The following is a 12055-nucleotide window of genomic DNA, read 5'->3' as shown; positions in this document are numbered from 1 at the left end:
TTCCAACACAGATCCTAAAACATGTCTAATTCCTCTTAGCCTCTACACCACTCAGAGATTTCAGCTTCTATGTAACCTGCTCCAGGTCAGCAAAGGGGCTCAGTCCCCTGGCCCCTCACCGTGGCACGCAATAAGTGTAATTATGATAGATGGGACAATTTCTGCTAGCCCTTTTTTTGCCAAGAGCATCATACTCATCTTGCTTCCCTGCAGCTGTAATGGCTTTTTGATGGACTTTTTAACTCACAAAAGCACAGCAAGAGCAGAGAAGACCTGTGGGGCTTCTAATATAGCAGGTAATAGCACCCAGTGACACTTCCAGCTTTGTCCTCAAGTAGTCAAGCCTGCTTTTGTTCGTATTTATTAATATATTTACTTCGAATGGTGCAACATGTTGCCTTAATGACTCTCTTTATAGCACTGACACCTTTGTGTAAGACAATAATATTGCTTCTTACATCAGTATACGAGCAGTACTGTCCTAATTATAGCTGTGCATAAAACAATAAAACCACAAGCTCACTTCTAAAACATAAAAAAAACAAATGTGAAAATCAACCACGGGTTTTGTAAATATCTTACATGATGTGTGTAAAATAACTCTTATTTGGATTCTAAGTATTAATGTTGTACAAACACTAGAAAACAATTGGACTTTAGAAATACAGATGCTGTGTAACATCCAAAAAAGAAAGAAAAAGGGGAAAAAACGAAAATGTACATCTTGACCACTGAAAGTCTGAGTTTGCAAAGTTATCATCTGTCTTCAATACCCTTATGGTGTGTCTGATAGTCTCGCACTATTTGTAACCATAAATCCACAATAGAAACCAAACAAGTATTTCCACAAAGTCTTTGTTGAACGATCAGAAAAGCCTCATTGGATAAAAGGGCAATGTTCTTAGACTGAGTCAATATATTTTTTAATATAGCACTCATTTGTCTTTTGGAAGAATTTCTAACCTTTAACAAAGGTTAACAATATGAAACTAGCACGTCTGTGCTAGTTTCCCTTTCCACATTTCCAGAGCTTTCATCAAATCCCTCTTTAGAAGGCAGGTTGTCATTTCAACTAGTTGGTGCCATGTTGAAAAAAATATATATATATAACAACCATGTGTTCCCAAATATCCTAGAGCTAAAAAGGTAAGGCTGAAAAATCATTGCCTGAAACTTGTACAGCCTACTTCACAAGAGTTGTATATTTATTGATTTATTAATGTAAGTGCAAATAATTCTGGAGCTGACTTTATTGAGAGAAAAAACATTATATGTTGCATTTTATCATACAATACTGAATTGTTTATAAAGCTATATAAGGATGTGTTAATCGAGACAGGTGTCAAGAACACAAAGCAATGAGCAATATTTTTAGTAAAGACACAAAATATTTTTTCGACACTGCATAAGATCATAGCACTTTTCCATGACAATTTCCAAGAACAAAAAATATATATATATATGTCCATCTCTACATATAGAGTTATAGAGCTACATTTAGAGCACCTATATGGTTCAAGTGAATATGTTTTAAAATACTCAGCAGGGGATCATGCTCCATGTTGTGTTTATAAACACATTGTTCTTAGACACAATTTCAATGAACGTAAGGATAAGTGTGGATTGGGTTACCAGTCAGCTAATTTCTGTAGTCTCTCAATAGCCCCCTTGATCTCATCCTGCTGATTTCAGCACCTGTGGTTTTTAAAGTGCAGAATGGTGCATCCTCATAGCCCATTTATTACATTCCAGGCCCCATTTACTTTCCTCTTAAGACCTATAAGGCCTTGGTGTACCTCTCAATTATAACGTAAGCTTTCAGGCTTTATGTGTTTATGAGCTGAGGCTGTCATTGAATATAATTTGAAATGGGATTTAGGTCAAAGTACATAGTGCTTACATCTTTATCCCTGTACAGTTTTTGTCTACAGGGTGTTGATATATATATATATATATATATATATATATATATATATATATATATATATATATATATATATATATATATATTACACACACACATTATATGGAAAAAAAAAGCATTGGAATACCTGACTTTTGGTTCCTTTCCAAACTGTTTGTAAGGGGTGAAAATTGTATCTCTCAGTTGAACTAGGAGACCCAAACCTGTTCTGGCATGACATAAAAATATGGTTTAAATGGAATTGAGTGAAAGTTAATGAGTGGCTTATTACATACCTCTAAGCTTAACTCTATTGACCACCTCTGGGATGAATAAGAATGCTGACTGCACCCCAGGCCTTCTCACTCTACATCAGGACCTGAATTTACAAATGCAATTGTGACTGAATGAACGCAAATCTCCACAACCATAAGATTTGTAATGTTTGAAATATATGCAAAGCTATTTTTGCATTTTGTAATACGTTTTGCTATATACAACTACGTATTAACAACTTGATTGATTTCATAGATGAACATGGCCACATTTGCAGTTGACTGGCGGGCCATTAAAGGTGTATTTTCTTACAACTTAAACCTAGGGTTCCTGGGATATTCTTAAGATATTCTGTGCTGCTGATGTATATACAACATCTACTAAATTTACCTACAAAATTAGCTGTATGGTAACCCCAACCAGAACTAATTAGCTGGAAATTAAGTGTAATCTAGTTAATATCACTAAGTAATTCAATACTTTGAATTACACCAAATATGATTCTATCAAAGATCCTTACAAAGCATATAAGCACCACCAATAAAGATTGCATACCTTCCTAGGGCAGCAGATTGTAAAGATAATAATCAATTGAAGAATTTATTATAGTTGCATGCAAACCACAACAGAGCTGCTTTGTCTCTACAAACCGAGAGGGGCCAGTCATAAACCTGCTGTGTGTAATGCTACAGCCATCTGTGACCAGGAAACCATGAGGGTACAGTTGGCTGTGGTCTTATTAGATGGAAAGGATGATTTCCTGTTGAGCACAGACTGGACTGAGACATCCATTACTGGCCCAGTCTGGCCTATAAAAGATATTGTTACCATTGTGTTTTTAAAGTGATATTTTGGTCAAGAAAAAAAAAATTATACCATTTTCCTTCAACAGAAACTGGCTGTTGATCCTCTTGGACATGAAGAATTTATTTTTTGCTAGAGTTCTGACACTAATGTTGCTAGATTAAGGGATGCTTACGTAAGCAATGAAAACAATTTCACTGAATAGCAGAACAAGTTTATATTGAAATAAAATGTACAAATCAAATATAGAACCTAGATAATGTTGTTGGATATTCACCCTATTTTCTCCAATTTTGACAGTTTCCATTTCACTGTTAGCTCTCCTCTATTACACAACAGATAAAAAGGGGGGGTCTTGCTATGAACTGAGAGGCATGCTACATTACAGAACAGCTAAATACACTCAGAAGAAAGCTGTGACTGCCCGTTTCTGCATATAATTGATTTTAAAGATCACATTTGACTTGTTTTGCTTTGTCAGGCAGGGTATGGAACATAGCAAATTATAATTTGTGAACACCTGCCCATCACACATGTATGTGGATCTTCCACACACTGTTGCCACAATGTTACGCACAAACGATTGCATAATATGTCTTTTTATATGTTGTAACATTAAAAATTATGTCAGTTAGAAATAAGACACCTAGTCCAAACATGTTCCAATGTGACAATACACAAAGAGGTGTAGAGATGGATGTTTACCATGGATGGAATGGAAGAATGTAATGATTTGCACAGAGCTCTGACCTCAACCCCAGTGAAAATGTTTTGGATGACCTGGAATGCTAACTGCATCCTTGCCTGGTGTCAGTATCTGACCTTGTTAATGCTCTTGTGGCTGAATAAGCACAAATCCCCACAACCACACTTCAGAAACTGATGAAAAGCCTTACGATTAGATTTGACTTTATTACAACAAAAAAGGGGAAATAAATCTGGAACTGGAAAGCACATATAAGCGTGATGGCCAAGTGTCCACAAACAGCTATTACTATCACAGCAAAGAAACTATTTTATCCACGAAATTGCCATTTTGTGCACTTAATGCACCACTATGTGGATAAAACCAGGAATGTTATATATGAATACATATATATATATATATATATATATATATATATATATATATATATATGATACAGACCACTTTATAGCTGGCTGTTCATCGAGTGTGGGTCTGATCTTAGGAAAAGATGAAGACAACCTCTGCAGTCAGTCACAGGGGTGAGGATTCAGTATCTTCTTTGAAGGCTAAAACTAAACCAAGGTTTAGGCGCTGACAGAATATTTTGCCTCTGTCCTAATGGGAGGTTACAGCCAAATGTGAGGTGTTTTCAATCACCAAATCTCACTTACATTAAATGGATAGTGTACAAGACTAGCAGGCCATCCAGCCAGCTAGAGGGTAAAAAAAAAACAAGCAAATGCTTAGACCCTCAAGCAAGTACAAACTTTATTCACTTAAAAATTATTGATGAAATAATAATAGCCACAATAAAGTCACAATTAAATACACATATCCACTATGTCAACTGGAGCACAAATCTTTATGCTGAAATAAAAAATTAAAATTAAAAAATTAAAAACATTATTGCTAATGTTTACACTGCAAAAGGTGAAAACTAAGTAAGATAAAATATCTTAAATTTAGGCAATATACACTTGTTTCTTGTCTGAAAAGATATTTCTTCTAACCAGGCAGTTTTTATGTTAAAACGTTCCACTTATTTCACGCTATTATATCCTATATTATCTTGATAAGTTATTATCTGGTCAGTGAGATTTTATTACTAGTTCTGAGTATCTTAATGCTTGACACAAGATTTAACATAATTATAAAGCTTTTTGATCAATAATGACAATTACAAAACTGCTTTGTTTCTTATTTTAAGCATTTCCCTTTTCATCTCGTCAAATATTAAAGACAGATGATGGCCAAACTGAATTAAATACAGAACAAAGCAAAGCTGTGGCTTTAAAAACAGATGTTATGTGTTCAAGCTGGTAAATCTAAGCCTTTACATATTTAAAGTAGGTAAACATTGTGTTAACATCTCGTTAGGAAATAAAGTTTGCCATTACATTTATTTGACCAGCACAATGTGGTAATAACTGTGATGATGTTGTACAAAGGTTACAAGATTGCATTAAGAGCATTGACGCTAAAACGGAGAGGCCTATGAATACATTTGCTATGTGAAAACTGATGAACTCAGGTACATTTTAAAATTATTATTAAATTATTATATGAATTGAATATCATCGCTCTCGTCAGTTAAACACGTTTTTACAATGTTTATAACGTACACCCCTCTGGGTGTTAATCTTACAATGGAAATCCACATCCGTTATGCTCCAGCTTTTTGGAAGTCAAATTCAGGTTTGCTTTTCACCCGTACCTGAAAGTGTCTCTGACTCTCTCAGACGCTCTCTAACTTATTCTGACACAATGAATAAAGATGGAAACGGAGAAACTTATCCGGGCATGGATCACGTATCAACGAAAAATAAGGTTAGTTTGTTTATAATCATCATATAATTTGAATTGGGAAGTTGGTATGCTAGCTAATTTAAACTAGTTTTAGCTAGCAAGGTGCTTGCTGATAGTATGTATGTAGTATGTTTTTTACATCATAAAAGTAGTATGTTCAATTGTTAAAAAAACAATAAAATTACATTTAAATAAGTTGCCCCCCCCCCCCCCCCCTTTTTTTTTTTTTTTTTTTTTTTTTGTTGTTGCCAGAAGTAGTGTGTGGCAGCAGGGGCGGGGCCGAGTGCTGGTTTGTAAATGGAGGGCGAGGCTGGGAGCTGATAGACATGGGAATGCCTCACCTGAAGGGAAGGGGTCCTGTCGTGGCATTCCTTTCCTCGACCCATACGCTCTCCCACATAGTGTTAATATGTAAATGTGCTCTTATGATTGGCATTATCCATTAACCCTGAACCTAACCTTAACCCCTTGACACTGAGTTGATGTTATATAACTAACATTTGCAATGCTTTTGGATAGCGAAACAAAAGAAATACCAAAAAAAGGCAACCAACAGAGTAACATTTCACAGGCAACAAGTTGTTTTACAATAGTTTACAGTTAAAAATGTTTAATTTTATGTATCACAATAAGTAACTCATATATTAGGTTAAGTGACTGTCTTGATGCCGTGTTGAGCCAAGGGCAGGTCGATTTAGAAAAGATTAATATTTTCATTTGTTATATATCAGTGGGGAGGTTTGTGGATTTGAAGGAAAGTACATTGCCTTGGAGTAGTGAGCAGGGGCAGAGGGGAACTGAGGAGCAGACTGTGTTAATATCAATATGACAATTTGTGAGTATAAACTATGTTATTACTTGATAATTACTTAACTGTTTACCATATCGATTAATGTGTTTTTCAGCGAACCATTTGGAGACTTACTCATGAGGAAAATTAGGTAATGAAGGTTTGACGTTTGGGAGACATTTATTCTAACATTGCAGTGTTTTCTTTTATTAAAAAAGAATTTCCTGGCCATCATACATTTAATTGGACAAGATAATTTTTCGGGGTGTTTTTGCCTTACACTTATTACTGAATATATGTACATCATGTCTTAAATGGGGTCAAGAATCAGATCTGTGCAGACCTGGCACCTGCTCTGAAACCTGTGATTTCAACCCCACCCTCTTTTCCTCTTCCTCCAGCCCCCTCGCCTCTCTACCCACCCACCCCTCTCCATCTCCTGACCCTTCTCCAAACACAAGAGACCAACACAGTGCCACTAGGACCATACAGCTTGTCAGTCCTCAGGATGTCATATACACAGACACAGAGTTAGAGCAATCAAGAATATATATGTTTTTTTAAAAAACAGCATGCTGGTCAAGAAGGAGTCTATATCCTTTCCAAGATCTTTGCTGTTGATCAATCAGAAATACAGTATACAAGCAAGCATGATTTTGATTAAACGAGCAGCAGAAGATGGCTTCCAGTATGAACTTACAGTAATGGCACAGCATCTTATAGAGTACTACCCAATGCTGCTGGACAAATCTGCAACCAATGTAGCTGAATGGGTAAGTCACTAGTCAGGTATTCATTACATTTCCAAACCCAGTACTGTTATTATGTTATATTGCAGCTAAGGTACAAACATCTAACACTCAGAATAGGAGGAATTATTCATTCAGATTAATCAAGGCAATGTGTCTGTTTGTTTGGTTTCATTTCTGGATCTGATTTAGTTTAATGTAATCAGTAACACAAACAATTTGTTGTGTGTCTTGTTAGGAATCTGTGAAGAAGCAGCTTTTGAAAAGGCTTCAGAATGTGACAACCCCAAAAAAGAAACAGGGTCCCTTCAAGGAAAAGGCCACAAAGCCCTAGTTTTCAAAACATGCAGTAGACATCTTCTGATGAGACTGATGAGTCCACTTCCTCAACTTTCATCTTGAAGAGATCACCACATTCTAGATGCAGTACCTCAGATGGTACAGAGTCAAGTACAGAAATTCCAATGGTAGATAGTGTGTATATAAATGTAGCTTTTGCTGCAACTCTAAAGAAGAGACTAGAAACAATGTGACAGTTTCGACTGTTTCCTATAAAACGACAGGTTGCTAATGGGGGAATGATGTACATATCTCATCAGTCTCATCAGTCGCCATGGCTTGCTCATCAGAGATAAATACACATCGTTCACCTTAACTCTTAAATTCTGTAAAGCTGCTTTGAGACAATGTCCGTTGTGAAAGCACTATAGAAATAAACTTGACTTGACTTGACTTTACATATCTGTCTCTTTAATAAGTTCACCAATATCATCATGCTATTTTATTTATGTATTTTTCATTTAACGCTTTGAAATAGGAAAAAAAAAAACCACTTCAGAAGAGTAGTTTAGAAATACATGTATATGTTTAATAATGCCTCAGCCAAAGTCTTTTTGTAGTGCCACAAAATTGTATGGAATTGTGTAAGTCCGATTTTTGGCATTTCTGCAAATATTTCACAATAAAACTTTTGTTAGAAAATGAAATGCTAAAAGATGTTGAATTTAAAGCGTAGAAAAAGTTTTGTTTTAACGGTGCTGTGTTTGGATAGGTGGTCAATACCTGACTAGTGACTTACCCATTCAACTCCGGTGGTTTTATCTTTCCCACCTAATGCTGTAACAAAACTTTACATCAAAATTACATCAGAAACTACTGAGAGCCTACAGAATCAGGTGAGACAGTCTAAAACTCTACAGAAAATGCACAAAACCAGAGCCAGAGAGGCCTTCATTGACTCTGAAGCCATTAAGGAGACAGGCCTACCAAGATGCTTCAAGCTTATCCCTCTTTCAGAGAACTAGATCATGTAAGAAAATATATTCATTTTAAGTATCACTATGCCTAGTTAGTAATAGTAATAATATCAAATGGGTCTCAGTATTAATGACATATTTAAATGATGTCCAAAATGTTTTTTTTCTGCATAAAAATATTTATTGTTGTATGTCCGTATAAAAATACACATATAACGAGGTTCACAATGTAATAGAGATCCACAGAAGAATTAAAAATATATATATATTTTTTTTATTAGCAGTTTTCATAAAAAAATATAACAATATGACATTTATATACAGACTATTGAACCTACATTCACAAACAGCTTGTCATTTGTGAACTTCAGACTGCAGATATCCTTTTGTAAAAATGCTTTTTTGAATTACATTTTGTAAAGAAGAAAAAGAAGAAGAAAAGAAGAAGAAGAAAAACATCAAACATCACACACAAATTCAGTGAAGGTCACATAGAAAATTCACAAAATCTATAACTTAAAAAGATGTACTTCTGTACTCATTCATAATTTTGAGATTCATCTGAAACCAAATGAGTGTTAAAAGCCATAGCATCTACAAAGGTAAACTGCTATGGTTAAATGTAAAACAGTTGTGAGAATTCAGTCTCATATCAACCAGGATAATGCTTCCTAGGCCTCCAGCTGGGTTGTGTAAGATTTACAGACTCCATGATTGATGATGTCACTTTTCTGTTACCCCATTGCTCTCTTTCTCTGTTTCTCTCTCTCCTCTCTGGCTATCGGTATGTCTATTTTAGATCATAAATGAACTGCATCAGTTTCTTGATTGAGGGAACTCTCACTTCATACCTGACCTGATGACCCGCTGGGGGACCTTTTATGAGAAGGCACAGTTTTATGAAGTGTTCAAATGGTCATGAAAGCACCACAGCAGGACAAAGATAATTACTTGCTTTGTTGACAATAGAGAATCCCATGAACATATTAATGTTTGTTTATATAACTCACTGCAAATTACATTAATTTTGGTTTTATCAGTGAAGCACTCACTTGCCTTGATAAAGGCTTCACCAGACATGTCCCCTTTACCTGTGGCTCCACCCAAGAAGTAAGGACATGCAAGTAACGCTATGCTATCATGTCCTTGAGGTGAATGCATTTAAGCATTAATGAGAAATATAATATTACTTACTTTACGATAAGATACAAGAAGTGTAAATTGTCTTTGTGGTAATATTTGTTTTTCTCTGTGTTTGTATCAGTCTGCAGAAGATCCAAACAGCTTTTTCTCAGACGAGACCACTCTTCAGCCCTGTCGTGATTGTCTGCGAAACCAATTGCTTACTGGCTATTGGAACCATGCCTGTGGTGACCTTCCCGAAAGAGGACATCTATGCTAACGTGGCCAGAAATGACCTTGTGTTGTTTTGTTGCATTCTTTGTTTTGGCCATATGCAGCTCATGTAGGTCATAATAAAGAGGTGACAAAGATTTATTTACATTTATTAATTTACTTCTTTTTTATTATAAGCACAATATTCAGATTTTATTTGAAAGATTCTAGGTTATAAAGCTTTGTTTTAAGATAGTTGTAAACCATTTGATGATAAATATAAGCATATTTTTTTTACAAATTAAAAAAAATTATTGAAAACATTTCTTAGTATTTCGATTAATGTGCTTGTTTTTAGTCTAGCTTTACCGGTTTTAAAGATATAATTCCTACATGGTTCCTACATGCCTGAAGACTACACCCATCATACCAGTGCCTAAGCATTCAGCTGTAGAATGCCTGAATAATTTTTGCCCGGTTGCACTCACCCCTATTGTTATGAAGGGTGGCTGGGAATCTGCTCCTTCAATTGCAGATGGATTCTGGACTTTCTCTCTAACAGACCTTAGTCTGTTCATTCGGGCAAACAAACCCTCATTCTGAACACTGGCATCCCACAGGACTGTGTTCTGAACCCACTACTCTACTCAAGTTAAAAAATGTAACTCCCTGTTCACCCATGACTGTGTTCCTCTGCATAACTCCAACATCTTCATCGAGTATGCAGATGACACCACTATGGATGGCCAGATCAGCAACAACGACGAATCGGCCTACAGGGAAGAAATCCAAACACTGACAGCGTGGTGTGCCACTAACAACCTGACCCTCAACACCATGAAGACTAAAGAGCTCATTGTGGACTTTCGGAATCCTAACAGCAGGCGAAACTATTTATAATTAAACTTGCATGCCAGCCGTGTTCTGTATGCCTATGAAAAATACCTTTACTCTTCAAGTCTTTGGCTAAAATTATGAGTTCTTAGGAGTTATGAGTTCTTGTAGCTTGTTTAATGCCAATCATACCGGTAAATGTTTGATTAAATACAAAAATGCTGCAGTTTGGTAACTCATTTGGTGAATGACCAAGAAGGGAGATTAGCAGTTTAGGGTCCTTTTTAAAGCATCCAACAGTTAAACTTAAAACCTCCCAGATGCTAGCACAGAACCATAATAGACTACATATACTGTATACATGGGTGACAGATGAGTTCCTATTGGCTCAACATAGTAGACAATAGTGGGCCATCAGGAGCTTCACAAAAACTTCAGCTGATGATGTGCCTGACCTGTACCAGTCAATATTGGCACCTTCACAGTGCTTAAATCCTCAGTCTTCTGATTAGTAACCCAGAGCCTCAGTGTTTGAGCAAGCACTGCCCTTTTTAGTGAATGTAGTAATAGAATGCATTTTGGGAAGTACTAGCCAAACAAACTTGCAAACCTAACCCGTCTCCAGCTACCCCGTCTCCAGCTACCACATGGGCAGAAAGATTTTTCCCTCACTGGTCACTGGGGCTGATTAAATTGGTGTTAAAGTGCACTGACATGGACAATTAGTGCTAGTGGTGTGGGACTCGCTATTGCAAAAACTGAGTGTGACAGTCAGCTTGGTGTGCCAGGGCCCCGGAGGGAAATCAAGTACAAAGTGAAACTGGAACATATCTTTTAAACTTTTGACATTTCACAAAGCCCAAGTCCTTAACGTCTGCGATACAAAGTACCTTTAAACTTAGCTCAACCTGGTGCTGGACATACATAAAAAAAGAATAAATAAAAAAATAGAAAAATAAAGTATTTAAATCATCATCTCAATTGTTTCACAGTGCTATTTGCTTTTTATTTAATGTTACTGATAACAAAACACTTTGTACTACATGACTTTAAAGTCTTCAATAGAAAAAGTGGAGAAACGACGATAGATTTTTGTGCATAAGGAAAAATAAATGCTTGCTTCTAGTGAGAAGGAACAGATTTGTTCTAAACAAATGTTTAATATTGCATAGTGAATATTAAATTCCTGTAGAGAAACAAATGGCTAAAAGTATGAAAATGAATGAATGTGGTGAGTGAGTCATGGCTGCACATGGTGGTTATTTTTTACTCTGGATTTAGAAAAACGCTGCGCAAATGTGCCAATAAAGCAGCAATTCATGCGAAATGCAGATGAGCCATCATTCACAAACATCTGCTAGATAAATGCAGCTACCACACGCTGTTAATCTATAAATATATATAAAAGAAATTGGTTAAAGAATCGTGATCACTTCAAAGCCAAATAAATGTACTATTCCTATTTTTATCATGAATCGCTCAGCTCTCCCTCCTCCTCATCCTCCTTCTCTTGAATTCTTATACTCGCCTGCAGTTGATTTTATTGAAGTTAGTCTTTGACCTTGGACTTTTTTTATTTTATTTAATTCTTGAATATGGCTGCATTAAAGCCTG

The sequence above is a fragment of the Silurus meridionalis genome, chromosome 9 (genome assembly GCF_014805685.1).
Source record: "Silurus meridionalis isolate SWU-2019-XX chromosome 9, ASM1480568v1, whole genome shotgun sequence".
NCBI classification, from domain to species: Eukaryota; Metazoa; Chordata; class Actinopteri; order Siluriformes; family Siluridae; genus Silurus; species Silurus meridionalis.
This window is presented reverse-complemented; position numbering follows the sequence as displayed.